Here is a 27,879-nt window from a genome sequence, read left to right on the forward strand (position 1 = left end):
GCTAAAGGTGAGGAAGACCATGGCCGGAGTCAACCCACGCAAAGCTCTGGGGGTAAATAATATGCCAGGCTGGGTTCTAAAAGACCGTGCAGCCCAGCTGATGGATAGATGCAACATCTCTCTGGAATAATCCATTGTCCCCTCAGTTGTCAAGGCGGTAAGCATCATTCCAGTACCAAAGAAGATAACAGAAACCTGCTTAAATGACTATCGTTTCGTGTATTAACCTCAATCATTATGAAAGGCTTTGAGCAGCTGGTCATGGAGCACATCAAAGCCTTTCTCCCAGCTACACTGTTCCCTTTCCAGCTCGCTTATCGCTCAAATCTCATCATTTCCAGTCAAGTGGCACCTCCTTTGATGGACATAGATCAAGAAACCATATATTTCACTTCTTTTATGTGTTTTATGTTCACCTTGAATGTGATTCTGGAACTGTGGGAGCCTATGTTTTGGTGTTTGAAGCTTGTTTGGGTGCTTCAGTGCTCTGCAGTCTCCAAGAGGATTCCAGGAGGCAGAGGCAAGGTGAGTGCACCTTGTAGCAGGCAGGCAGGGTGCAAGCCGATGTTTGGCTCCATTTCGCCGATTAATGCTCCCATTGTTCACCGACTAAAGCAATGAGCGAGATTGAAGCATCGAAGCAAGTGCAGAGGGTGAGCGCCAGCTGCCTGTCTTTTGATCGGTTTCCCTGTACCAGAGAGTGGAGAGCCAGCTGCTGCACCTGGAGAGTGTTTCCCCAGGTTTTCTTCTGCATTTTAGATGTAGACTTTGGGCTAGATTCCTTTTTTTCAGTCTTGTAGTTCCTTAAGGTTGTTATAGTAAGAGGTGGTAATGGGGACAAGTTCCCACTACTTATTAAATGTTCCCAGTGCTGTGCACCTCAAATAGTATCTGACAACCAAGTCCATCTCCTGGCCTTCACGTGAGGTTTAGATATTCAGCCTAGCGAAACTGTTTCTACTTACAGGAGAAGAGGCAAAGATGGGTTACTGACGCCTTAAAACTAGTCACTTCCGGCAGATGGGCTCGTCAGCTGTGGTTGGCAGCTCATCTAGGAGAGGGAAAACTCTGATCTCAAACCTCCGCTGGGAGAGGGAAAACTCTAATCTCAAACCCCTGCTGCCTTGCGGCTATACCCACACGTGGGGAAGGCTTCGGGAATAAATCCCAATGGAAAGATCTGGAGCTGGAGTTCCTAAGGCAGTCATATATTGAGCTCAACTCTGACTGGCAACTCCTGTGATGTTGCTGGTACTGAACTGTATCGGTCTCTACCACTCCTTTGGTTTTATCAGATGTGTGAAGAGGGGGAGCTTGCTACAAGGGTAGCAGCTTGCTCTCCATATCGGACTGCCCAGGCTTGCTTATCTAGACAGCTAAGACATGATGGTCAACTCTGACCAATAGAGGCCGCACACTTTTTATAATCTATGGTTTTTTGCCCGATCTTCTCGTGTGGGGAGGGGGGTCAATGTGCCTGTTCCATTTTTGTTCTTTTTTTTGTGGGGAGGTGGGATTTGGGGGTTTATGATCCTGTTGCCATTCTTTTCTTTCTTGGTTTCATGGATACCCGGAGAATTTAAGAATTTCAGAGTTATATACTTTGATAATAAATGATTATGAGGACACGCAGTCCCCTTTTATTGTCATTCAGTAATGTATGCATTAAGAAATGATAAAAATGTTTTTCCAGAATGATATCACAAAAACACATGACAAACCAACCTAAAAACTAACAAAAACCACATAATTATAACATATATTTACAACAGTGCAAAGCAATACCGTAATTTGATAAGAACAGATCATGGCACAGTAAAGGTCTCAGAGTCACTCGAAAGTCCCATCATCTCATGCAGATGGTAAACCTCCAGCGCCGCCAACTTGCCAATGCAGCATCCCGGAAGCATCCGACCACAGTCCGACTCCAAGTCCGTCCGAAAAACTCTGAGCCTCCGACCACCTATTTGGTACCAATGCACCAAGCGCCATCTCTGCCAAGCATTTCGACCCCAGCCGTGGCAACAGGCGATACACAAAGCCGAAGATTTGGGGCCTTCATCGCCGGAGATTCTCGATCACACAGTAGCAGCAGCAGCGAAGCAGGCATTTCAGAAGTTTCACCAGATGTTCCTCTGTGCTTTCTCACGGCTGTCCCCATCAAATCCGAATTGATGCACGGCCCCTAGTTACACATATCGATATTCATTCGGAACAGCCGTGCACGCTGCGTCACGTCGCCATCTTCTCCTCCCTCCATTAGTACCTTTGAAATCAATCCACTGATGATGCAATAGCCTCTGCCCTCCACTCTGTCCTGTCCCACCTGGAAAATGGGGTCTCATATGCCAGACTGTTGTTTGTAGGCTTCAGTTCAGTGTTCCACATCATCATACCCCAGAAACTCCTGAGGGCAGCAAAGTCTCTCATCCCGATACACTGAGCACTGGTGCTCCCCAGGGCTGTATGCTCAGCCCGCTGTTGTCACACTGCTGACACATGACTGTGTCACAGGATCCAGCTCAAACCGGGTCATCTAGTTTGCAGATGACACAACAGTGGCTGGCTTTATCAAGGACAATGACAAGATGGAGTATGGAGTGGAAGCAGAGTGGCTGGTGGATTTGTGTGAGAAGAAGACCCTAAGCCTGAATGTGGGGAAGACAGACAAAATCATTGTTGGCTTCAGGAAGGTCCAGACAAACCATCCCCCTCTGCAGATACATGGCTCCACTGTTGTGAGAGTTAAGTGTACCAGGTTCCTGGGAGTTCACATCATGGATGACTTCAGCTGGCCCCTCAATATCACCTCCCTGAACAAAAAGGCATAGCATCGCCTCCACCTCCTAAGAAGACTGGGGCAAAAAAGATTCCCACCCTCCATCTTAACTGCATTTTACAGGAGCACCATTGAGAGATTCCTGACAAGTTGAATCTCCATCTGGTATGGAAGCAGCAGACATTGGACCAGAAGTCCCTACAAAGGACTGGGCAAACAGCTGAGAGGATCATAGTGGTTTCCCTATCATCCAATGGGGACATTTATCAGGAACGCAGCATATGCAAGGCCCTTAGTATTATTAAGGATCCCATCCATCCAGCATCCTCTTTGACTTTCTACCATCAGCCATGATGCATAAAAACAAGAACGGTCAAGATGAGAAAAAGTTTCTTCCCCCCAGGCCATTAGACTTCTAAGCTCCTCCTGCATTGTATTCGAAGTGTCACTAGTTAATCTGTTCTGTATCTTACAATATTTAATATTAATGCACTTCACTTTCTTATTTGTGTGTGATTCATCTGTAGTTTTTATCCTTACCTTCTTAAGGTATCATGTGTTATGTGTGTCACGTGCTTTACACCCTGGTTCCAAGAAACGTTGCCCAGGCCTCAATAATCCCCTGTGCAACTGGATCTTTAATTTCTTCACTGACAGACTGCAGTTACTACTGATTGGCAACAACAGCTCGTCCACACCCACCATCAGCAGAGGCAAACCACAGGGTTGTGTGTTTAGCCACCTTCTTTCCTCATGTTATACCTATGATTCATAATTGCCATCACAAAGGCACAATAGCACCTCTACTTCCTCAGAGGTTTGAATAGAGAGAAATACTTAGTAAGGAGCAGATGATACCAGAACACAATCATTCTACTCTAAAACATTGGCAGGATAAGTGAATTAATAGAGACGCTGCCAAAATCTCCTGAAGAATCAGATATCAAACATTACCAAGATAACTACCATAATTAATTAGTTCCTTGGTCCTGGCTGTGAATTTTAATGCTAAATGCCAATAACAAATACTTCATTTGTTTTGCATACTATTTATTTATTTTTACATCTTAAACTAATTTTTATGTCTTGCACTGTACTGCTGCCACAAAACAACAAATTTCACAACACGTTGGTGATAATAAACCTGATTCTGATTTTAATTGTGTCCTCCAGAAGCTCATCAAGATGCAAACAAGCCCATAAGTAGTTCAAAACCATAAAAAGATGCCTTCCTTCAGAGGAAAGTTTCAAAGTGAAACTTCTCGAAGCACAATAAAAATCCCCATTAAGACCACCAACTTCAGTAGGAGTGTATCCAGCTGCACCCAGTATCAGAATCAGGCTCATTTTACCGCTGACACATGTTGTGACATTTGTTGTTTTGCAGCAGTACAGTGCAATATATAAAAAATTACAAGGATGTATAAAATAATTAGTCCAAAGGAGAGGTAGTGTTCATGGGTTCATGGTCTATTCAGAAATCTGATGGTAAAACGGAAGAAGCTGTTGCTAAAACATTGAGTGGCCCCTGTACCTCCTCTCTAATGGCAGCAATGAGAAGAGGGCACGTCAGTCTTTATGTATGGCTTTATAGAATCTATTGTGTTTCTTCACTGCCCGAAACATTAGCTCTTTATTCCCTTCCATAGGTGCTACCTGACCTGCTGAGTTCTTCCAGGATTTCATGTATGTTACTCTGGATTTCCAACATTTGCAGAATCTCTTCAATTTTTGAAGATTTACTGCTTACAGGTTCTCCGTAAGAATGTGGGCACTGAAAGCAGCATCGTACTGTTCTATGACCCTGGCATACAACATGCCCAAAACACCTTGATTCCACTCTGCAGGAACATATCTTAATCAAAAAGCAAAAATACTGAAGGTGCAATATGAAGATACTGAAGTTGGCTTATGAGGATAGGTTAAGTGAGCTGGGGCTTTTCCCTCTTTGCAGCAAAGGAGGACAAGAGGTGACTTGATAGAGGTGTACGAGACACAGTAAAAGTAAGCAACATAGAGCGAGTGGCTAACCAGAGACCTTTCCCCCAGGGCAGAAACAGCTAACATGAGGAGTTATAATAATTTTAAGGTAATTGGAGGAAAGTACAAGGGAGATTATCAGGAGTAAGTTTCACACACACACACACACACACACACACAGTACGGGTGTGTGGAATGTCCTGCCAGGGGTGATGGTAAAGGCAGATACATTAGGGACATTTAACAAAATCTTAGACAGGCACATAGATGATGGAAAATAGAGGGCTATAGAGGAGGGGAGGGTTAGATTGATCTTAGAATAGGTTATAAGGTCAGCACAATTTTATGAGCCGTAGGCCCTGTAATGTGCTGTCATGTTCTATGTTGGAACAGAAACAAAAATATAAAATACTGGAGATATTCAGCAGTTGGGCAGCACTGGAGAAAAAAAAAATGGCTTAACATTTAAAGTTGATTACCTTTCTCTCTCCACAAATGCTTCCTGATTTGGCAAGCATCTCGAGGATACTCAGTTTTATACCAGAATCAAACATTTGGTGAACTATGGGATTAGAGTTTAAGCTATTGATTATTAATATAATTTTTTTTTACTAGTGCTGGAATTACTTTCCTGAATATTTCCAAATAAAAGCTTTAAACCAAATTGTTTTGGATATTTTAACTCAATTGACAATATGTTTAGAGGTTAATGAGACTGGTCAGAATGTTCTCAGGTTGAGAATTAGCCAAATTGAATATACTCATGTATTACTAAATAATTGATCTGTTTCATTTCATGTATCATATCAAGTGATAAAAATGATTTAAAGTTTGCTTCCAACACATTTACTGTATATTACAGGATTGCTGTGAAGTGTTCTTAATAATATCACACTACAGCAGACCATCATGTTTATGTATCACAAGTTGGAAACAGGAAAATTCACACAGCTCATTTTACCTCATAAAAATGTAAAATATTTAACTTGAGCTACAGTCAATATTTCATACAGTAGCTATGTTGGTTAGGGGGAGGCCAGTGATGTAGAATAGTTGATGATTGAAAAATAAGTAATGGACCACATTATAAAAAGGATAGAACTATATTTTAGTCAGAATTCGGTTTATCTCAACTGAGACCTATGCTATAATTAACATTGCATTTTGTGTTAATTATTTTAATCAATATGTGTTATTTTAATCAACATTTTTGATCATTTATCTGGGAAAGCTTGATCAAATTGGATCTGAGAGGCAATCTTACTGAAACAAAGATAGCTAGGGGTCAATGCTGGGAAGTAGAATACTCCATGAGAGGAAAATAAAAGAGGGCATTGTTTCAGAATAAAGAGGTACCATTTAAGACTTGAGATGAGGAAGAATTTCTTCAGTAAGCATTTGAAACTCCTTGTCCCAGAAAGCCATGGATATAGTTTACACTGAGCTGAACAATAACAAGCAATCTGCTGGAGGAACTCAATAGGTCAAAGAACATCTGTGGGAGAAAAGGAATTGTCCTACAATTGCTGCTCCAGCCACTGAATTACTCTGGCAAATTATTTCTTGCTCCAGATTACAGCAGGTGCAAGCCTTTGTGTCAAAATTGAGATCAGGCTGGGTGAAGGCGAGACACAGAAAAACAGAGGACAAAGTTGTTTCAGTGACCTCATTGAACAAAAGGAGTAAACTTGAGAAGCTGGACAACCAACTCCTATTTCCATTTCTTATGGCCTCATAACCAACAAGTGAAGTTGTCGGCAGTGAAACCTGTGCACGATTTTGTGAATAAAACATGCAAGTCATTTTATGTGCCTAAGAAAAGCCTTAGCCCTTTACTTCCTTACGAGCTTCATGTCCCAGGGTTCCAAAGATTTAGAAAAGATAGAGGGAGGTAGAAGAGGTGGGGGAGTCACACTTCTAATCAGGGACAATATCACAGCTGCACTCAGAGGGAATATAATAGAGGACTCGTCCACTCAGTTTCTATGGGTAGAAATCAAAAATCAGAAGGGTACAATCACTCTGATAGGATTGTACCTCAGACCCCTCCCCCCAATAGCCATTGGGACTTTGAGGAACAGATATGCAGGGTGATTAACGGAAAGTGTAAGAGCAAAAGGTTTTTGTCATTGGAGTCCTCAACTTCCCTAATATAAACAGTCCTTCTTCGTGCAAGAGGTTGAAATGAGGCAGAATTTGATAGGTGATAGAATCAGAAGGGTTTTGTAGATCAATATTGTAGATAGTCCAAGAGGAGGGACTGAACAGTTATAAACAGTTCACATCAGTTTGAATAATCAGGAAGAAGCACATTGGAAAGAAATTTATTTAAACATAGATGAATCTGCTGCATATTACTTTAAAAAGCTAAATGAAATAGAAAACATTTAACTGCATTTAATCAAGGTTATTCTTCTAACCCAGTCACCCCAAGTGAAATGTACCTACCCAAGGGCTGGATGTGAAGTGTATCTCGCTCCTCAGCTAGGTCGATCCGTACTCCACCCCAGAATCACTGGTGAGACCAGAGCAGACGTGAATGTTGGTTGTGCCAGTATTGTCCCCTTCATAAATGCAGGAGGAGTTGATCCATGAGGAAGACATTGTGATGGATATTCACTTTCCAGGGCTCGAGGCTTATTGCTGACCTCGGTTTTCTACTACGGCAGCAAGACCTTTCCAAAGGGTTAAAGTTGAGGCATCTCACAGGAGAGAAACTCCTGCATCTCCAAACTTGACCTCAGCCAACTGCAGACCCGTGCTGTCCTACAAGCCTGGACTTCTGGGCCATAGCTTGGTTGGCTGCCATGCCGGCATAGTCAACCCCGACGTGCACGTCATCAATGGCTGGCCACGAGAGGCAACCAGTCACAGCATTAGTTTTCCCTTCGGTGCGCTACATGTCACCCGTGAATTCCGAAATGTAGGCCAGGTGGTATTGCTGCCATGCAAGCCAAGGGTTTGGCACTTTGGCTATCATGTGCATCAAGGTTTTGAGGTCAGCAAATGGTGTGAAATGCTAAACCCTCCAGTAGAAAACTAAAATGAAGCAGGACCAGATAGAGAACGAGAAGCTCACAGTCAAGCGTGCTGTACTTCTTCTCAAAGGGGGTGGGGACAGAGCCGCCAGCTGAAGGTGGGAAGCGGCTGCCACGTGCCTCCAACCAACTGTCCGTGCACAGCAGCCAGGGTGTAGTCTGAGGCATCAGTAGTGATAGCTATAGGTGCATTGGGAATGGATGCACCTGAAGGGTCGCTTTGAAAGAGCTCCCACGGTGTCGTCGAATGCTCTAGTCACATCTGCTGACCTTGGGATTAGGGGCCCTGCCTTCAAGGACACTATACAAGAGGTGCACAAGTTCAGCAGCTTGATATAAATTTACCACAACTACAAACTCTTGCAGTGCTTTAGTAGTATGGCACAGTGGAAAGTCCATAATAGCGGCGACTTTTGAGGGCAGGTGTGTCCAGCATCTATGGAGCCATGGGTGAAAGTCTGCTGGTGGTTCTGCCAACAGAGCTTATTGATTCAGGGAGAGGAGGAGGAACGATGCACCTCTGCCCAGCTGAGTATAGATTATCAGCCATTTCAGCAAGGTCCCTATAGTTCTTCATGGGTGTATTAGTGAGGGCTGTGCGAATTTAGTCAGGTATTTGCTGCATAGAGATTGTCTTTAAAAATAAAACCAGGTGGTGATTGCCCAGGAGAAACAGCATGTGCTCCATTAGTTCTGAAGGCCAAGAGTCACCCAGGATGGGCAAGGAGAGCAGCTATTTGGTGTGCTCAGACCCAGACTATCTAAAAGTCCAAACGAGTTGTAGCTTCAGACAACTTTTGCTTAGTTATCTTCAATTCCTCTTCATGTGTAATAACCTGAGTTTCCAGGTCTTTAAGTTTTCCCAGAAATGACTTCATTTCATTACTATTCTTTTCCAGTTGGTCTTTAATTGATCCATTCTGATCCTTAATTGAATTTGGTGTCCGAATGATATCTTCAGCCCACGATGGCATTTCAACAGATCTTTCCTTTTGTACCTTTCCTTTCCCAGTACCTTTATCACTAGGTTCAGGTAAATTCTTCCCACTTCTTGTAGACATAGACATATTGTTCCCCCTCAAGAATCAGCAAGTAAAAATTTTAAATTCAAAGCTTAAACTGGGGGGAGAGAAAGAAAACTAAGAGCAGCACAAAAATACTGCTACTCCATTTGCAGACAGGGGCAGTCCTCGACTGTCTAGAAGTCTATGATAGATGAGTTTTCGAAGTGACATATTTATCACATGCAGGTGGGTTGTCTAGTAGTCTCACCAGTTCGGATGCAGTGGAATTACTTAGCGATGCTATGACGTATTAAAGTTTGGTATTGTCCGCAGTGATTTTATGGGTTTCCGCCTGTGCAAACCACACGGTGACGTGCTGCTCCCAAAACTCCAGCAGCTCAAAAGCAACTGGAGTGGTCAAAACGTCACTGAGTAATTCTGGAATCATCCAAAGAGCGTCAGAGTCGCCAATGTAGGATTTTGTGTATAAAACTTACTAGAGTCATTTTATGTGCTTAAAAAAAAAGCCACAGCCTTTTCACTCCCATTAAAAACAAACCAAAAGCAGTTACTTTAAACTGATGTCATTACGTCAGACACTATCTCTTAAAGTGAACACAACTCAATAAGTGTTTGTGAATTATGCAGAACAGTTTCTATTGTGAACAATGTGTCATCTGCCACCCATTACATTACCGTACACCTGTCCGTCTAACTGCTGCCTTTAAGTTGTGTTGCACCTACCTATGGTTCGTCAACTGGTTGTACCATTGTAACATTGTATTACATTTCATCGTTAGACAGGTTTAACTGACATAATATGAACATACTCTCTTCTCACTACTACCATCAGGAAGGAAGTACAGGAGCCTGAAGACCCACACTCAAAAGTTTTAGGAACAGCTTCATCTCCTCTGCCCTCAGATTTCTGAACAGCCCACAAACACTCTCTCCTATTCTGCTTTTGCACTATTTATTGTTATTGTAACTTACAGTAATTTGTTAGGCCTGTACTGTACGGCTGCCTCAAGTTTCACAATTAATGACAGTGATAAACTTTATGCAGACATCCCACCTCTCCCAGAAGTTCCGGGAGTCTCCCGCATATCGATAGTGGCTCCCTGATGCCCGGAAATTATATACAATATCCCAGAAATAGATTTTTTTTGAGAGAGGGAGAGTGAGCATCCTCATTGACCTCTCTTCGAGAGTGGTCCCCAACCACCGGGCCGCAAGGAAACAATATGATTTGGCGATATGAGTCAGCTGCATCTTTCCTCATTCCCTGTCACGCACTGTTGAATTTTAACCTACACGAGGTCATCAGTGACCCGAGACATGCAAAGGAATGGGTCTGTGATCCATTTGTGAACGTCCCCGGTGAATCATCCATGTCAGCACGGGAAAAAGATCAACTTCTCGAGCTTGCAAATGACGGCGGGCTGAAAAGTATGTTTGACATAACATCTCTGCCAGCATTCTGGATCAAAGTCAAGGCTTAGTATCCTGAGACAGCCACGAAAGCACTGAAAACGTTGCTACCATTTCCAACATCATATCGCTACGAAGCGGAGTTTTCTGCAATGAATGCAACGAAAGCTAAATTGTGGAACAGACTGGACATAAGGCACCCCCTTTGAGTATCGCTGTCTCCCATCACCCCTCGATAGGACCGTGTTGTTGCAGGAAAACAAGTCCAGGGCTCCCACTGATTCAGCGATATTGGTGTGTTGCAATGATTTTATATGTTCATACGAGGAAAATATGCGCTGTGTGTTTAATATTCAAACGTTACTTAAAATGTTATGATGCTATTGACTTATAAGTGACTTATAATTCAGTGGTCCCCAACCTCCGAGCCGCAAACAGCGGTGGCCGGAACGCACCCAGCACATCTTTAAGAAAAAAGCTGAAATAAATAAGCTAATTAGTTAGGTGCTGCCTGGCACGTAAATGTCAGCCCAGATCAGAGGCAATTGTCGCCTCTGATCTGGGCCAACATTTACGTGCCAACTTTTTAGTTTAACCCCTGATTTAAACTAGCTGGCTAGCTGCCAAGGAGCTACGCTATTGATGTCGTACATGATGGGGCCAATCTCCCTGTAGACTTGCTTAAAGTTGTAATAGAATAAACATGATAATGTAATAAGTACATATTTTAATGTCACATTTTCTGCATATACCCAACTTGGTTTACAGATTAGACAAGATCACTAAACAAAGTATTAGATACACCTTTAGAGGTCGACCGGGGGCGGGAGTGATATGAGGTTGCGGGCGGCGGGGGTGCTACCTCCCTGAAGTGAGCTTTTGCAAGGTGGGATGTCTGCTTTATGCCGATTCTGAACAAACAGTTGTTGCTTTGATGCTTACTTTGTAAGTGAGGTACAGAGATTTGCTACAAGAACCAGCAATACTCTACCTGGCTGACTGTTTACCAAACTGAACCCACTCTTATGCTTTAATCATTTGCTCTTTTCAAGCTTCAGAAACAGGGTTCTGACTAGGTCGGGGGACCTGCTACAGAAGCAAAGTATCTGATTATAATGGAAAAATGATTGTCTCCAAAAATCAGGTATACTGCGTCAGTTAAACATCAACTTCCAGTGATGTTGCTTTTTTGCTTGTAACTTAAATTAATAATCTGCTATTTACAATTTAAATACGTTACATTGTTTCTTTCTCAGCAGGTATTGAATGCTTCCAATTTCTGTTTTAGTTCAACTTTGTTTTTCATGTTATAACTGAATTATCATTCCCTTAGTATAAGTACACATTCATACCTGTGCCCACTTCCTGCAGCTACAATTCATCTACCCAGATCCATTAGCTTTGCTCTGACATCTGTTAAGAGGCATACCGGTTCTTAGGTATGCTTTGAAGAACCTTGATTTGATGATTAAGAACTAGTCACCACTCTCACCCTCCTTCTTAGTCACCCACTCCTATTTAAATGTCAGCTGGAATATATAGATGTGTGTGACAATGTGGGCTATGTGGCTGCTTGCTTCTTAAGATAAAGTTGTATTGATTCCTATTACTGACAAAACATTATGAAAAATGCCACTGATTGAAATCCTGCTACTAAACTATTTTAATTAATTTAAATATTTTAGAACTATTGACATAAAACAGATTGAAAGGGAAGTATTAACTAAGAAATGGTGCATTTAAAGGCAGAAGTTCCTTGCAGTTCTTCTATAGGAAAAGGTTATGAGACAGCATTGGCTGCAGGGAAATTATTGGGGGGATAGGACTGATGGAATCCTTTATATCTATCATGCCAGTGTCCAAGAGTAGTGTGAGCTGCCTTAACGACCATCATCCAGTAACGCTCACATCTACAGTGATGAGGTACTTTGAGAGGTTGCTTATGGCTAGAATCAACTCCTGCCCAAGGACCAAGACCCATTGCAATTTGCCTACCACCACAATAGATCTACAGTGGATGCAACCTCATTGGCTTTTCACATGGCCTTTGATCACCTGGATTATACTAATTCATACATCAGCCTGCAGTGTATTGACTACAGCTCAGCATTTAACACAATCATTCTTACACTTCTGATCAAAAAGCTCAAAACCTGGGCTTCTCCACCTCCCTCTGCAACTGCATCCTTGATTTCCTCACCGGAAGATCACAGTCTGTGCGGATCAGAAAGAACACCCTTTCCTCACTGATAATCAACACTAGCGCACCTCAAGGATGTGAGCTTAGCTCACTGCTCTACTCTCTCTACACCCATGACTGTCTGGCTAGGCACAGCTCAAACACCATCTATAAATTTGCTGACAACACAACTTCTGTTGGCAGAAGTTCAGATGATGATGAGCGAGACAGATCAGCTGGTTGAGTGCTGCTGCAGCAACAACCTTGCATCCAACATCAGTAAGACCAAAGAATTGATTATGGACTTCAGAAAGGGTAAGACGAGGAACACACATCAGCCCTCATTGTGGGCTCAGAAGTGGACAGGGTGACCAGTTTCATGTTCCTGTGTGTCAAAAATTTTAAAGATCTATCCAAGGCTCAACATATTGGTTCAGTTACAAAGAAAACATGTCAGCAACTATATTTAATTAGGAGCTTGAGGAGATTTAGCATGTCAGCAAAGACTTTAGCAAATTTCTACTGATGTACCATGGAAAGCTTTGTAACCGATTGCATCACCATGTAGCATGGGGGAAGGCACTGTACAGGATCAAAATAAGCTGAAGAAAGTTGCAAACTCAGTCAGCTCCACCATCATGGGCACTAGCCTCCCCAACATACAGGAAATTTTCAAGAAGTGATGCCTCCAGATCCATCATTAAGGACCTCCATCACCCAGGACATGGCCTCTTCTCATTGCTACCAACAAGGAGGTGGTACAGGAACCTGAAGACACACACTTAATGCTCCAGTAACAGCTTATTCCCTTCTGCCATCAGATTTTTGATGTACTGCATATATCAAAAGTTTCACGACTTATGCCAGTGATATTAAAGCTGATCCTGAATCATTATCAAGACGTAGAACAAGGAAAATTGTTGATCCATTTGCTAAAATAGACTAATACATATTAATAAACTGAAAAATCCCAATTTCTCCAATTCTGGTTCAACTTAGACTAATTAAAAACTAGATTGAAGAAAACTGTTCAGCAACCGCAATCAAACAATAGGGCACACCACTAAAAGTTGGGGGGGGGGGCTAGAATCTTATTTCACTATTTCTCACCAGTAAAATAGTAAATGCAGCTCTTCCAAGTTCTTAAAAACTCTACAAACATCATGATACTGCATAGTACCATGAAAAAAATATTGCTGGGCTCCCCCATGTAAAACCATGTTGTCTCAGGAACAGAGACGCATGACTGAAAGGATCCAAGTTCAATACCTCACAGCTGTCAGTATGCAACTGAAACTTCTCCCCAAATGTATAATGCCATCAGCAGACTTCCAACCTTGAAAGAAGATTTTATAATTGCAGATGGCTACAGTAATGATTCCTGAGGGCAGGAGCATTTCCCAAGACTTACTAAGAGGGACCTTCAGAAGGTAGCCAGATTGATCTTTTAGAGGAAAGTCCTTTGATAAAATGAACCACAGAAACTTTCTAGGGATATCTACAGGCAATTCACACAAGGGTGCCAGGAATGTTCCCACTAGGGCCAACACTCCTGCACTGCTTGGAAGAAAGATGACCTTATGTTTGGAAGGGAGTACCCATAGCTTAACTCTTCTTTACTATATCTACAACTCTTGCCTTCAACCCCATTCATATTGACCATACGACGTATTCACTCAATCTCGACTGACACACAAAGCCTTCTACAGCCTCCCAACTTGCTTCCAGCTCCCTTTGCATTCTCTTGTCATGTACCTTAGGTATTGCCTGTTTTTTTCTCCCTCTCCATGCATTCCTCTACCTCACCACTCCTCTGCATCTCTTTTTGTTCCTTTCGCCCTTTTCCAGCTTCCCCAGCCTCGTATTTACTTTTCACCTCCTCTCCCATCTTTCCCCCTTCCCTGTTATAATTGTCACCCCCTTTCTCTTTATTCATGTTTCTTTTGGCATTTCCCCTTTGCTCCTCTTATGCCCCTGTCTCTCTGTCACGTTCTTCGCCATTTCCCTTACATCCAGTTGGAACATCGACAGCACTGAAAGCTCAGGTCCTCTGCACGCTGCACTGATGTACCAGCGCTTGACCAAGGACCAAGAACCAAGAACATACAACAGAAGCATAGGGACTAGCAATGCCAGAGCTGCCCAGCGCAGAGACGAAGATACTGCAGAGACCAGAGACGGAGTCCATTAGGCGAGGTTACAAAGGCTTCTAGAGGAGGGGTCATATTCACTGTGGCAAGGGGCAGCAATCAAATATGAAGATTAACTTAATTGATTCAACCAATTAATCAATATTTCTCAAAATTTCTTCGACGAGCCTTTTCCACTATTTAGCTGCTCCCTGCATGCTCCCTCTTTTTTTTCCCTGCCTGTCTGTCACTCAGACACAATTACACTGCCTCTCTAATATACATTAACAAGTTACTTTTGCCCTCACACTTGTCCCAATACTCACTATTCACCAGAACTCTGTCTCTGTACTAAAGCGGACACACGCACTCAGAGAGGCCTGAATCTCTGTCTATTTATGGTAGGTACTTGGTAAAGTAATCCATGACTAAATTATTTTGTCAAATAAAACATTACTGATATTCCTTCAGTAACTTCAAAGTGACACGAATAGAACTGTGCCAGTCTTGAGGCTTGCAATCAAGTGTCTGTACATAATCTTAGAATTAGAAGGAATAGACCATTCAAACCAATATGCCTGTGTCATTCACTAAGATTCTGGATGATATTTACCTCATGGACACTTTCATAAGACATAGGAGAAGAATTAGGCCATTCAGCCCATTGAGTCCACTCTGCCATTTCATCATGCCTGAATTATTATCCCTCTCAACCCTATTTTCCTGCTTTCTCCTGATAACCTTTGATGTCCTTACTAATCAAGAGCCCATAAACCTCCATTTTAAATACACCCAAGGACTTTGTCTCCACAGCTGCCTGTGACAATGACTTCCACACCCGGCTAAAGAAATTTCTCATCTCTGTTCTAAACAGACGTCTGAGGTTGTGCTGTCTGATCCTAGTCTGCCCCACGATAGGAAACATCGTCTCCACATTCATTCTGTCTAGGCATTTTAATATTCACTAGATTTCAATAAGATCCACCCCCATTCTTCAAACTCCAATGAATACAGGTCCACAGCCATCAAATGTTCCTTGTACTTACCCTATATCCCTTAATTCCAATAAGATTTCAAAAACATCATTTTGAGGCACACTTTGATTCAACAGTCACAGCCAGGAGAAATGTGACAAATATGTAAAAATCGGCCAATACTGGAGATCCAGCGCAACAAACACAAAGTGCAGGAGCGACTCCCCAGGCCAGGCAGCACTATGGAATAGAGTAAACAGCCCACATTTCAGGTCAAGACCCTTTTCCCAGGAGAAACATTAACCCAGCATCAACAACTGTATGCTCCAATGAGAATATTGGTCAAATGGATTCGGACCTGAAGCGTCAGCAGTTTTCCTCCTCTCAGCTACAGTTTCCAGAATTTTCTGTTTTGTTCCCTCCCGGAATACAAACCCAGTCTGCTTGACCTCAACTCAGAGGAAAAGCACCAATCTCAGGAGTCAATCTGCTAAACTTTCATTGCACTCTCCTATTCATATGCATCTTTTAGTGAAGGGATAAGACTTGTAGATCATATTCTAGATGTGGTCTCATCTGGGTCTTGTATAGTTTCAATAAGGCAGCTTTCCTTTTGCACTCAAATCTTACAATAAAGACCAAAAACTGCTTTCTTAATTTCACGCTGTACCTACATGTTAACTTCCAAAGACTTGTGTAGCAACACCATTTAAATTAATCACTATTTAAAAATAACAGACCGCTTTATTTTATTTCTAGGTAGGTGACCTCAGATTTTCTAATATTATAGCCCATTTGCTGTGTCCATTCACTTAATCTGACTCTATCCCCCAGATGTTTCACTTTATCCTCGTTGCACCTCACACTGCCACCTAGTTTTGTACCTTTGATAGTCAGAGGTGATCTATGGTTTCATCGCTAAAAAAAAAAAGCATAACCTTGCCCATAAAGACTTTGCAAAGTGTCACTTAGAAGATACTGTAAAAAATGTGGATAAAGGTCTTGCGGTCGAAGAGACTAAAGTGGAACTTTCTGGCCTCAACACTAAGCAGTACGTGTGCTGTAAATCTAATACTGCACATTGGCCACGTAATACCATCATGGTGGAGGGAGCATCATGCTATGGGGATGCTTTTCAGCAGCAGGGACTGGAAATCTGGTCAGGATTGATAGGAGGATGAATGCTGCTAGATACACAGAGATCCAGGATAAAAACCTGCTAGACTCTGCCAGAAAGATTAAATTAGGGAGGAAATTTGTCTTTCAGTGGGACAACAACCAAAGCACACTGTCAGAACAATAATGGCGTGGCTTCAAATGAAGAATATTGATGTCCTTGAATGATCCAGTCAAAGTCCAGACCTTAATTCGGTTAAACACCTCTGGCAAGACCTCAAGATTGCTGTCCACTACCACTCTCCAACTAACCTGGTACGGCTTAAGCAGTTTTGCAAGTGGGAATGGGAAAATCTAAGAGAGACTTATTCAAAAAGACTACTGGTTGGAATAGTTGTAAGAGGTAGTTCAACTCAGTAAAGAGTCCTGAATACTTTTACAAGGCACTGTACATCAACACATACAGTAAAACACTTTGTTTGTGGTAATGACCAGCACATTTGAAGATGTATAGGGGAAGACCACAAATGAGGGATGTCTGGTGTTTAAGTATGATACTTATGTCTCAACATTGCTACATGACGAACCACCATACATTTCTTTTAACCATCAGGACCTTCTCAAAGAGGTAGTGAAAGGAGCTTCCTTTGCAGCCTGTTGACCCAGGTGAGTCAATGCACGCACCTGTAGAACAGGGAAATATGCCAGGAGAGTTTGCTGCAGTCAAAGTGCACGCCATTGCAGTCAAAGTGCACGCCATTGCACCAGTCATTATACTGTTACTGTAGAAGAGCAGCTCAGAGACTAGCACCATAAGGAAAGGGACTAAATTAGACACAGCTAGCATGACCAGACTGCAGAGAGGGAGCTGAGCCCATAAAGTAGTACTGACCCGAAAACTGGGCAGAGTTTACTGCTTGGAAGAAGCTCTTAAATGCTTGAGTAGTCTTGAACTGATTACCCTAGCTCTGAAAGATGGGAGAAGCATGGAGGAGTCCACTCCTGCCTGTTCTCCAGAGCTGCTGCAGAGCAAACCAATCAGCACCAAGGGGCACAGCCTCTGGTAGCTGGACCACAGCCAAGGGAGAAGCACTGTCATCTCATAGGGTTACTACGATGACAGGGTACCAGAACTAAGGGCACTTATTGGCAAGTAGATTCTGATCCACTGTTTCAATTTTATTTGCAACCCAGCATTTTGTCTCTCGAAAACAGGGTCCACTTGGGGTCCACAGACCCTTTGCTTAACGGTATTGGTCCATGGCCTAAAAAAGGCTGGGAACCCCAGCTGTCAAGTATCACTGATGAATCTGTAGCATTTATGTTGAATGAAGTCATAGCTGCAAGCCCATTTTCCTGTGACGATTGTTCCTCTCACAAAAAAGGGGTCAGTCAGCTCAACTGCACAAGGATAATCTAAGGAGAATGCGGCATCTTACTAAACTTGCTCATGACATGACTTCATCTTAGCTGTAGTGGGCTCATGAAGATTGTTCAAAGGCTTATATTTGACCTAGTGTAGGTCTGTATAAACCTATAGAGAGTGATGGGCAGCACATTGGCTCACATAGCAGAGCCACTGCATCATGAAGTCAGAGACATAGTTCAATCCTTACCCTGGGTGCTCTTGCATAAAATTTGCACATCCTCTTTGTGACCACGTGTGTTTCCTTCTGCCATCCACACATGTACAAACATATAAAGATGTACTTGATAGGAAACGAGTTGACCATTGTAAATTACCCCAAGTGTGTTGTTACATTGTAAAATCTGGAAGGAATTGATGAGAATGTGGGGAGAATAAAAATGTTGATTTACGTAGGGTTAGTGTCAATGGATGGTTGACAGTTGGCATCGACTCAGTACGCCTAAAACTAGGCCCATTTCAGTGCTCTCTCTCTCTCTCTCTCTCACAATAACTCTATGATGTTATGAGGAGTCCAAGTCCATAAGAGCTAGAAGCCAACAGACCTGTAACGCCTCTGGAAATGTGAAAATAATCTCAATATTGTCATGTCAATAAAATGTGAAGCATCAGAGGGGCAGTTAGTGCACCGTGCCTTTATTTGAAAAAGATCTACCATTCAGAAGTCACTGTAGGGAGAAGGATATCAGAAGGAGAGATAGGTATAAATGCTTGAAGCACATCCTTTTATGCAGCTCTAATGTTATGTTTTTTTCACAGAGACTTCACAGGAGCAGTCAGACTCAACATGACTGTCAAGCTGCAATCTTCTGCTGCAATTGCACAAACCGACATATGGAATAAGATGCAATGGATAAGATCAAGGGGTGGTGGCTATCTCACACAGGTTTAGCAATGCCAACCAAGAACAAATTTCATTCCCACAGTTTTTTTTTCCCCTGGAATGAATTAATAGATAACAATTAGTGCCTAGAAATCAACATTGACCTCTCATCTGGTTCCATGGTTCATTTACTTTATTTCGACTTGGCATATTACCAAAGTTTCACCAAATGATTAATCCTTACACTAAAAATACTGCTTACAGGAACATTAAGCAAAATATTAAACCTTTGCCTTTAAATAAATTCTAGCCTAACATTCCAAAAACAATATTTAAATCTCATTGCTTCCATTTGAAACAACACAAGTTCATGTGATCATGGTGGGGAGCCCTCCACAAAAGGGAGGCGGTGCTACAGTACTTGAGCTGCAGATTCTCTACCTGATTCTCCTTAATAGTACACGTATAATTTATCAATTTACTGGAAATCAGATTGATCCTGCTGTTTCCTTCCTATTGTCTTTTTGCCTTTTTTGTTTTGCCTTAAGAAGAGCTTTTCAACACATCTACAGAGTGTGAGAATGGAGTGGAGGCTATTGGGAACACTACTGGCCACTTTGTAGCTGCATCCGCTACTACCAAGAAATTTGTGCTCAAGAGTGGTCTGGTAAAATAGTCATAGTCATACTTTATTGATCCCAGGGGAAATTGGTTTTCGTTACAATTGCACCATAAATTATAAATAGTAATAAAACCATAAATAGTTAAATAGTAATATGTAAATATGTAAATTAAGAAGAAGAAGAAGAATATCTTTATTGTCATTGCTGTGGAGCAATGAAACATAGTTTAGCAGCTCAACGTTTTGCAGCATGACAAAGAATATACACACAAAATAAACACTAAAACCTCAGGAGTGCAGTCCAAAATTAATAATATATGGATGGGGGGGGGGGGGTAGGACTATTGCACACCTGCCATTCCTGGAAGTGTGATGCATTTAGCTGCCGCCGTCTTAGGAGGGGGGCAGGAGAAGGGAAGGTGGTGTTATACATTTCACAGCTTGTGGGTAGAAGCTGATATGGAGTCTCTTCGTTTTCATCCTTAATGCTCTGTATCTCCTCCCAAAAGGTAGAGGGGAAAACAGGTGATGTCCAGGATGAGTGGGATCCTTTGAAATACAAGTAGCCTTCTTTTGAAGTCTGCCAGTATAAATGTCTGAGGGAGGGTAATGTTGTGCCAATAACCCGCTCTGCTACCCTCACCACCCACTGCAAGTCCTTCCTGTTCTGTTCTGTGCAGCTGGCAAACCGCACTGCACAGCAATACTTCAGGAGGCTCTCTATAGTTGTCCGATAGAAGTTGATCAGCAGGTGATGAGGGAGAAGAGCGTGCTTTAGCTTCCTTAGGAAGTAGAGCCTCTGTTGGTCCTTCCCCACTTGATAAGGGATATGGGCAGTCCAGGTGCCAGGAAATAAGTCCAGGACCAGCCTATTGGCTCAGGGTGTCTGACCCTCCAAGGGAGGAGTTGTAAAGTTTGATGGCCACAGGCAGGAATGACTTCCTATGACGCTGTGTTGCATCTATGACTTCCTATGACGCTCTGTGTTACATCTGTACAAATCCATACAAATGCTCTGCCAGGGCAATGCAAGCCATTCCCAGGGATGGAGAGGTGCTGCTCTTGGCATCTTCTGTATGTTTTGGCATCTCGAACAGTCCATAGTGAGCTGTTCGATCTGCTAATCAATCTCAGGCCACTAGACAAAACTTCGAGCAATGCTTTCATAAAGGCAGTATGAAGTTGACCACTCGGAAGGCTAATGACAAATTTCAGTTTCCAAACCCAGATGCTCTGTAAAAAAGTTCAATGACATTGTAAACCTGATTAAGATTACTGAATGCTTTCTCCAAATACCTTTTCCCTCCAATAGCTCCACCAGCCTCAAACACTGAAAGCACAATTCCCTTCATTTACCCAACAATAATCCCTATCATAATACATTAATACCCCAACATTGACTTGCTGCACCGCACTTCATACACTTAGTTTTATTGCAAGTCAGCCACCTATACTGTATCTGCCATCTGTTTAACTGTGACAACCACATCATCCAAACACTTTGTGCATGTCTCTCAACACACTGTTCTTGCAAGATGATGCTTCATGAAAACAGCAGCTCATAACCAGCAAGGAAACAATACAAGAGCTTAAACAAAATATTATCTGTAATTGGATCTAGGATATCCTACTCCAGTTCTATTCTTGCTACATCCAAGATGACAGCACCCCCCCCAACCCATTCCACCTTCTTGCATCACAACTTCCCTCCTGAATTACAAGATAAAAATACAAGTATGCACTTGTTACTATCTGTGCTTTCTCTATAATCCTTCTTGTCCCTTTCTCCTCTCAGATAGCCAGACATGCAACTGCTCTGGCAATGATGTGAGAGCCAGGAGAGAATGAAGATGAAGGCAGACTGTCCATCAAGTTAACACTTGCGGTTGACAGCTCAGATACTTACACCCTTTTGAAATTAGAAGAAGGTTTGAGCTGTAGATGGTAAGCTGGCAGCCTGAACAGTTCACAGCCAGGGCATGAGGAAATGCAAACTTCCCAGTTGGTGAGATGGACACAAATTCTGTAGTTGTAGACTCGCATACACACCTCAAAAGAAACAGCCAATATAAAACTGAAAATTAAAACAGTACACACTGAAGATCCAAAATAAAAGCAGGAAATGAAAACGCTCAGCATGCCAGTCCCTAACCTGCTAAGTATAGAAAATGACTGTTGGGTTTGTATTTTAGGTAAAAAAAAATTAAATCTTGTTCAATTCCATTTTGTTTCCTCTTTCCCAGTTCTGAAAACAGATCTTTGACCCAAACTATAATTCTGTTTCTCTCTCCACAGATGCTACCCGACCTGTTGAAAGTTTCCAGCATTTCCTGTTAAGATCACACTCCAGAAATGCGAATACAAAATCTGGGCCGAAACTTCAGTATGGGAACTAAAGAAAGTGCTTTCTTTCAGATCCATCGAGCTTCTCAGGTGGGTGCACAGCCTCCCTGCTACAATCCCAGACATAGATTACCCATGATTATGAGATAGCTGCTTGAGGGTTTTGCTGTCTACAAATTGACTATCATGTTTCCCCACATGACACCAGTTACTACACTTCAGGTGTACTGAGTTAATCTTAAATTAATGAGTTCTTAAATTATCTTAAGAAGTGTTTACCGTTCAGAAGAGATGGTGATGGTTAAGAAAGTGGAGAGAATAAAAAAAAGTGGTATTAACATAGGGCAACTGGGTGGTTGATGGTTGGTGTGGTTTCAATGGACTAAAGGGCCTATTTTTATAAAGTCCATTTCACTATGACTTTAAAATTTTGACAATGGAACAATGTTCTGAAATGTAAGAATCAGAGCAATGAATCATAGTTATAATGCCACTGAATATCAAGTAGCAGCAGTTTTGGATGCTTGCAGCTGATGTGAGAAGGAAGCATGAATGACAGTACTATCATATAATAACTTTGTACAATTAATATAAACCTGCCCTGAACATGTATTATCAAAATCAATACAACCCAAATCAATCACAGCCCAGAAATGGCCAACCCTCTAATTACCTGCTATTATTTATTTCTTTATACTTCTAATTAATAAATTATGTGTATGGTGATGCAGCACAAGTTCAAATCACAGCAGTATTTTCATCACATTTTATACAGTACTTAAATTGAATCCAAAAGTACAATCATCTCTGCAGTAAAAGGAAAAAAAAATTCTCATGGTAATGCAGTGAAGTCACATCAGAATAGTCATTGGTATTAGTTTCTTAAAAAAAGGAACAAAAATTAAATGACAGAATTTCTACCCTATATCGGAACCAACAAAATCATTCTTCTGAAGTCCAAATAATATTCAAACAGAACAACTCAAGAACAGACCCTTAGGCCCAGGATGTCTGTGTTACACACAATGCTAAATTGTACTAATATTATCTGCCTGAACATGATTCATATCCCTCTATATTGAGCCTGCTGAAATGCCTCCTAAATGTCATTATAGCATCTGCATCCACTGCTCTCCTGTTAGCACCCACCAGGCACCTATCATTCTCAGTGCAAAAATACTTGTCCTGTACTTATCCTTTCAACTTTCCCCCCTCTTGCCTTAAAGCTATTGCCTCTAGTATTTGATTTTTCCATATTGGCGAAAAGACTCTGACTACCTATTCTAGGTTTCTCATCATTCTACATACCGCTCACAGGTAACCTCTCAGCCTCTAACATTCCAGAGAAAGCTATCAAAGTAGATCCTTTTTAGCTTATTCTCTCCAATCCAGACAACATACAGGAGAACCTCTTCTGCACCCTTTCTAAAGTCTCTACATCCTTCCTAGTGTCGTAAAATTGGTCAATTATTGTCACATGTACTGAGATAGTGAAAAATTAGTCTTGCAAATTGTTCATACAGATCAATTCAGTAAACAGTGCATTGAGGTAATACAAAACAAAATAATAACAATATGCAGAATGAAGTATTACAGCTAAACTGCACTGCAGGTAGACAATTAATTGCAATGCAATGATGTTGTAGCTTGTGAAGTCAAGAGTCCATCTTATTGTTCTGTTTAATAGTTGTATAACTGTGGGATAGAAGCTGTCCTTGAGTCTGCTGTTACATGTTCTCAGACTTTCCTATCTTCTGCCCAAGGGGAGGGGTGAGAAGAAAGAATGTTTGGGGTGGGTAGAGGTCTTTGATCATGTTGCCCTTTTTATCAAAGCAGTGAGAAGTGTTGACAGAGCCCATGGCGCAGAAGCTAGTTTCCATGATGTGCTGAGCTGTGTCCATACCGCTCTGCAGTTTCTTATGATCACATGCAGAGCAGTTGCCGTACCAAGTTGGTACACATTCAGGCAGGATGCTTTCCATGGAGCTTTGAATAAAATTGGTGAGGGTCAACAGGGACATGCCAAATTTGCTTAGCCTCCTGAGGAAGGTGGTGGCATTCAGGAATATTTTTGGCCATGGCATCTACATGATTAGACCAGGACTGGCTATTGGTGATTTTCACTCCTAGGAACTTGAAGGTCTCAACCTCAATGCTGTTGATGTAGACAGGAGCATGTGTACTCACCTTCTTCCTGAAATCAATGTCCATCTCTTTTGTTTTGCTAACATTGGGGTGGGGGGGGAGTTGTTGTGATGACACCATGTCACTAAGCTCTTTATCTCTTTCCTGTACTCCCATTTATTGTTATTTGAGAGATGGCACACCTTGGTGGTATCTGAAAATCTGTGAATGGACTGACTGTGCAGTTGTCAGTGTTCAAGGAGTGGAAGGCGAGGCTGAGGATGCAATATTTTGGGAGCATCGGTGTTGAGCACAGTTGTAGCAGGTGTTACTGCCCACCTTTAATGATTGTGGTCCATTGGTGAGGAAGTCAAGGATCCAGTTGCAAAGGGAGTTTTGGAACTGAGTCCCAGGTTTGGAAGTTTGTAGATGATTTTGATTGGAACTATACCCTTCCAGGTGGAGTGAGTCCCAGGTTTGGAAGTTCGTAGATGATTTTGCTTGGAACTATACCCTTCCAGGTGGAGCTGTTTGCTTGGAACTAGTATTGAAGGTGGAGCTGTAATCAATAATCAACAGTCTAACACAAATGTCTTTCCTGCCCAGGTGCTACAGAGATGAGTGTAGGGCCAGGGAGATGGTATCTGCCATAGACCTGGTTTGGCAGTAGGAAAATGGCAGTGAATTGAGGTTGTCTGAACAACTAGAGATAATGTATGCTTTCACTATCCCCTTGAAGCACTCCATAGTGGCGGATTTTAGAGCCACTGGGCAGTGGTTGCTCAGACATGTTTCCTTGTTTTTCTTAGGTACCTGGATGAAAGTAGTCTTCTGAAAGCAAATGAGAACTTCAGATTGAAGCAAGGATGGGTTAAAAGTGTCTGCATGTACCCCTGCCAACTTATCTGCTTAGGATCTAAGGGCACAGCCAGGGATAACATCAGGACCAGGCATATTCTGCAGGTTCATTCTCCAGAACGTTGGTCTTCTGTCTGCAATAGTGACTGTGCAGTGGAGACTGTTGAGGTGAGTAGTGACAATCCAACCCCCTCTGTTCAAAACATGCAGAGAGTAGGATAAGCTCATTGGGAAATGATTCAGCTGGACTTTGTTCTCTAGCCCATTAGAGCATGTTAGAACTGCCCCAACTGACAGCTGGTTTTGTGATTCAGTTCAACTCTGAGAACCTTTCAGAGTTCATACTTATTTCTTGGATAGGTCAAGGTTAGCAGGTTTGATCACCACAGTCGTAGATGTTAGCAGGGAGAGGATTGATCAGATCACACTTGGAGTATTATGAGCAGTTTTGGGCTCCTTATCCAAGAAAGGATGCCCTGGCATTGGGAGTAGTACAGTGGAGGTTCACAAGAATAATCCTGGGAATGATAGGGTTAACATTTGAGGGACTGGTTGATGGCCCTGGACCTGTATTTGCTGAAGAGTAGAAGAATGAGGGGATACCTTATTAGAACCTATTGAATATTGCAAGTCCGAGATAGAGAGGATGTTTCCTACAGTAAACGAGTCTAACACCAGAGGACAGAGCTTCAGAGCAGAAGAATGTCTCTTTAAAACAGAGATGGTGGTGAATCTGTGGAATACATTGCCATAGTCTGCTGTGAAAGCCAAGTGACAAGTTCAGAGTAAATGTTATTATCAAAGTATATTTATGTCACCTTGAGATTAATTTACTTGTGGGCTATACTCAGCAAATCTATAGAATAGTAACTATGACAGGATCGATAAAAGATCAACCAGACTGCAGAAGTCAACAAACTGTGTAAATCCAAATGTAAATAAATAACAAGAACATATGATAATGAGATAAAGTCCTTAAAAGGAAGATCTTTGGGTATAATTAAAGCTGAGTTCCATAGGTTTTTAATTAGGAAGGGTGTCAAAGGTTAAGTGAAAGCGGCAGAATAATAGGGAGAGAAGTAGTAAATCAGCCATTTTGCAATGGAGAAGCAGATTTGATGGACCAAATAGCCCAATTGTTGCCCTATGTCTTATTGTCTCGGAACTCCCCGTTCATTGAATTGTCTGCTTCGGTGCATAATTCTCAGTACACTTACAGACAACGTCCGTGGCTGTGGTGACATACACATCTAGAATGGCAGCTGAGTCTTTGAACAGAGACCAATGTACTGTCTCAAGGATGTCACATAGCCACTCGTTCGTTTCCTCAGACTGCACTGGACAGTTTTCTGCACTGGACTCCGCACATTTTAACTTCTGTTTATAGACAGGGAGAAGGACCACAGCTTGGGGTTCTGATTGGCCAAACTGTGGGTTAGGGAGGAGTGGCGAGATCGGCATTCTTGATGGTAGCTGCTCAAGAACGTGAGGCCCCTGGTGGGGCAGGAGACATGCTGGTAGCATTTTGGTAGAACACTCTTGGCATTGGCCTTGTTGAAGTCACCAGCAATAGAAATATAGAAACATAGAAAACCTACAGCACAATATAGGCCCTTCAGCCCACAATGCTGTGCCAAACATGTACTTACTTTAGAAATTACCTAGGGTTACACATAGCTCTCTATTTTTCTAAATTCCATGTACCTATCTAAGAGTCTCTTAAAAGACCCTATTGTATCTGCCTCCACCACCGTCGCCGGCAGCCCATTCCACGCACTCACCACCCTCTGCGTAAAAAACTTACCCTTTACATCTCCTTTGTACCTACTTCCAAGCACCTTAAAACTGTGTCCTCTCGCGCTAGCCATTTTAGCCCTGGGAAAAAGCCTCTGACTATCCACATGATTAATGCCTCTCGTCATCTTATACACCTCTCATCTTCCGTCACTCCAAGGAGAAAAGGACAATTCATTCAACCTATTCTCATAGGGCATGCTCCCCTATCCAGGCAACATCTTTGTGAATCTCCTCTGCACCCTTTCTGTAGTTTCCACATGCTTCCTGTGGAAAGCACGGTGACTGGAACTGAACACAGTACTCCAAGTAGGGTCTGACCAGGGCCCAATATAGCTGCAACATTACCTCTCAGCTCTTAAACTCAATCTCATGGTTGATGAAGGCCAATACACCATATGCCTTCTTAACCACACAGTCAGCCTGCGCAGCAGCCTTTAGTATCCTATGGACTCGGACCCCAAGATCCCTCTGATCCACCACACTGCCAAGAGTCTTACCATTAATACTATATTCTGCCATCACATTTGACCTACCAAAATGAACCACCTCACACTTAACTGGGTTGAACTCCATCTGCCACTTCTCAGCCCAGTTTTGCATCCTACCAATGTCCAGCTGTAATCTCTGACAACCCTCCACACGATCCACAACATCTCCAACCTTTGTGTCATCAGCAAATTTACTAACCCATCCCTCCACTTCCTCATCCAAGTCATTTATAAAACTCACAAAGAGAAAGTGTCCCAGAACAGATTCCTGAGGCACACCACTGGTCACCAACCTCCCTGCAGAATATGGCCCATCTACAACCACTCTTTGCCTTCTGTGGGCAAACCAATTCAGGACCCACAAAGCAATATCCCCTTGGGTCCCCTGCCTCCTTAATTTCTCAATAACCCTTGCATGGGGTACCTTATCAAATGCTTTGCTGAAATCCATGTACACTACATCTACTGTTCTACCTTCATCAACGTTCAGTCACATCATCAAAAAAATTCAATTAGGCTCGTAAGGTTACAACCTGCCTTTGACAAAGCCATGCTGACTATTCCTAATCATATTATGCCTCTCCAAATGTTCATAAATCCTGCCTTTCAGGACCTTCTCCATCAACTTACCAACCCTCCCTCACCTCCCACAGTAGGCTGGGGTACATTTCATCCAGTCCCGGTGACTTATCCAACTTGATACTTTCCAAAAGCTCCAGCACATCTTCTTTCTTAATGTCTATAAGCTCAAGCCTTTTAGTCTGCTGT

General features: G+C 42.3%; 1 protein-coding gene across 2 annotated transcripts in view; it reads right to left on the reverse strand.

Annotated features, from left to right (window-relative positions):
- Positions 1-27,879, reverse strand: part of gabbr2 (gamma-aminobutyric acid (GABA) B receptor, 2) — a 1,055,299-nt gene that overhangs the window by 967,034 nt on the left and 60,386 nt on the right. The gene's annotated exons all lie outside the window — the stretch shown is intronic.

This window comes from Mobula birostris, chromosome 3 (assembly GCF_030028105.1).
Source record: "Mobula birostris isolate sMobBir1 chromosome 3, sMobBir1.hap1, whole genome shotgun sequence".
Taxonomy (NCBI): Eukaryota; Metazoa; Chordata; class Chondrichthyes; order Myliobatiformes; family Myliobatidae; genus Mobula; species Mobula birostris.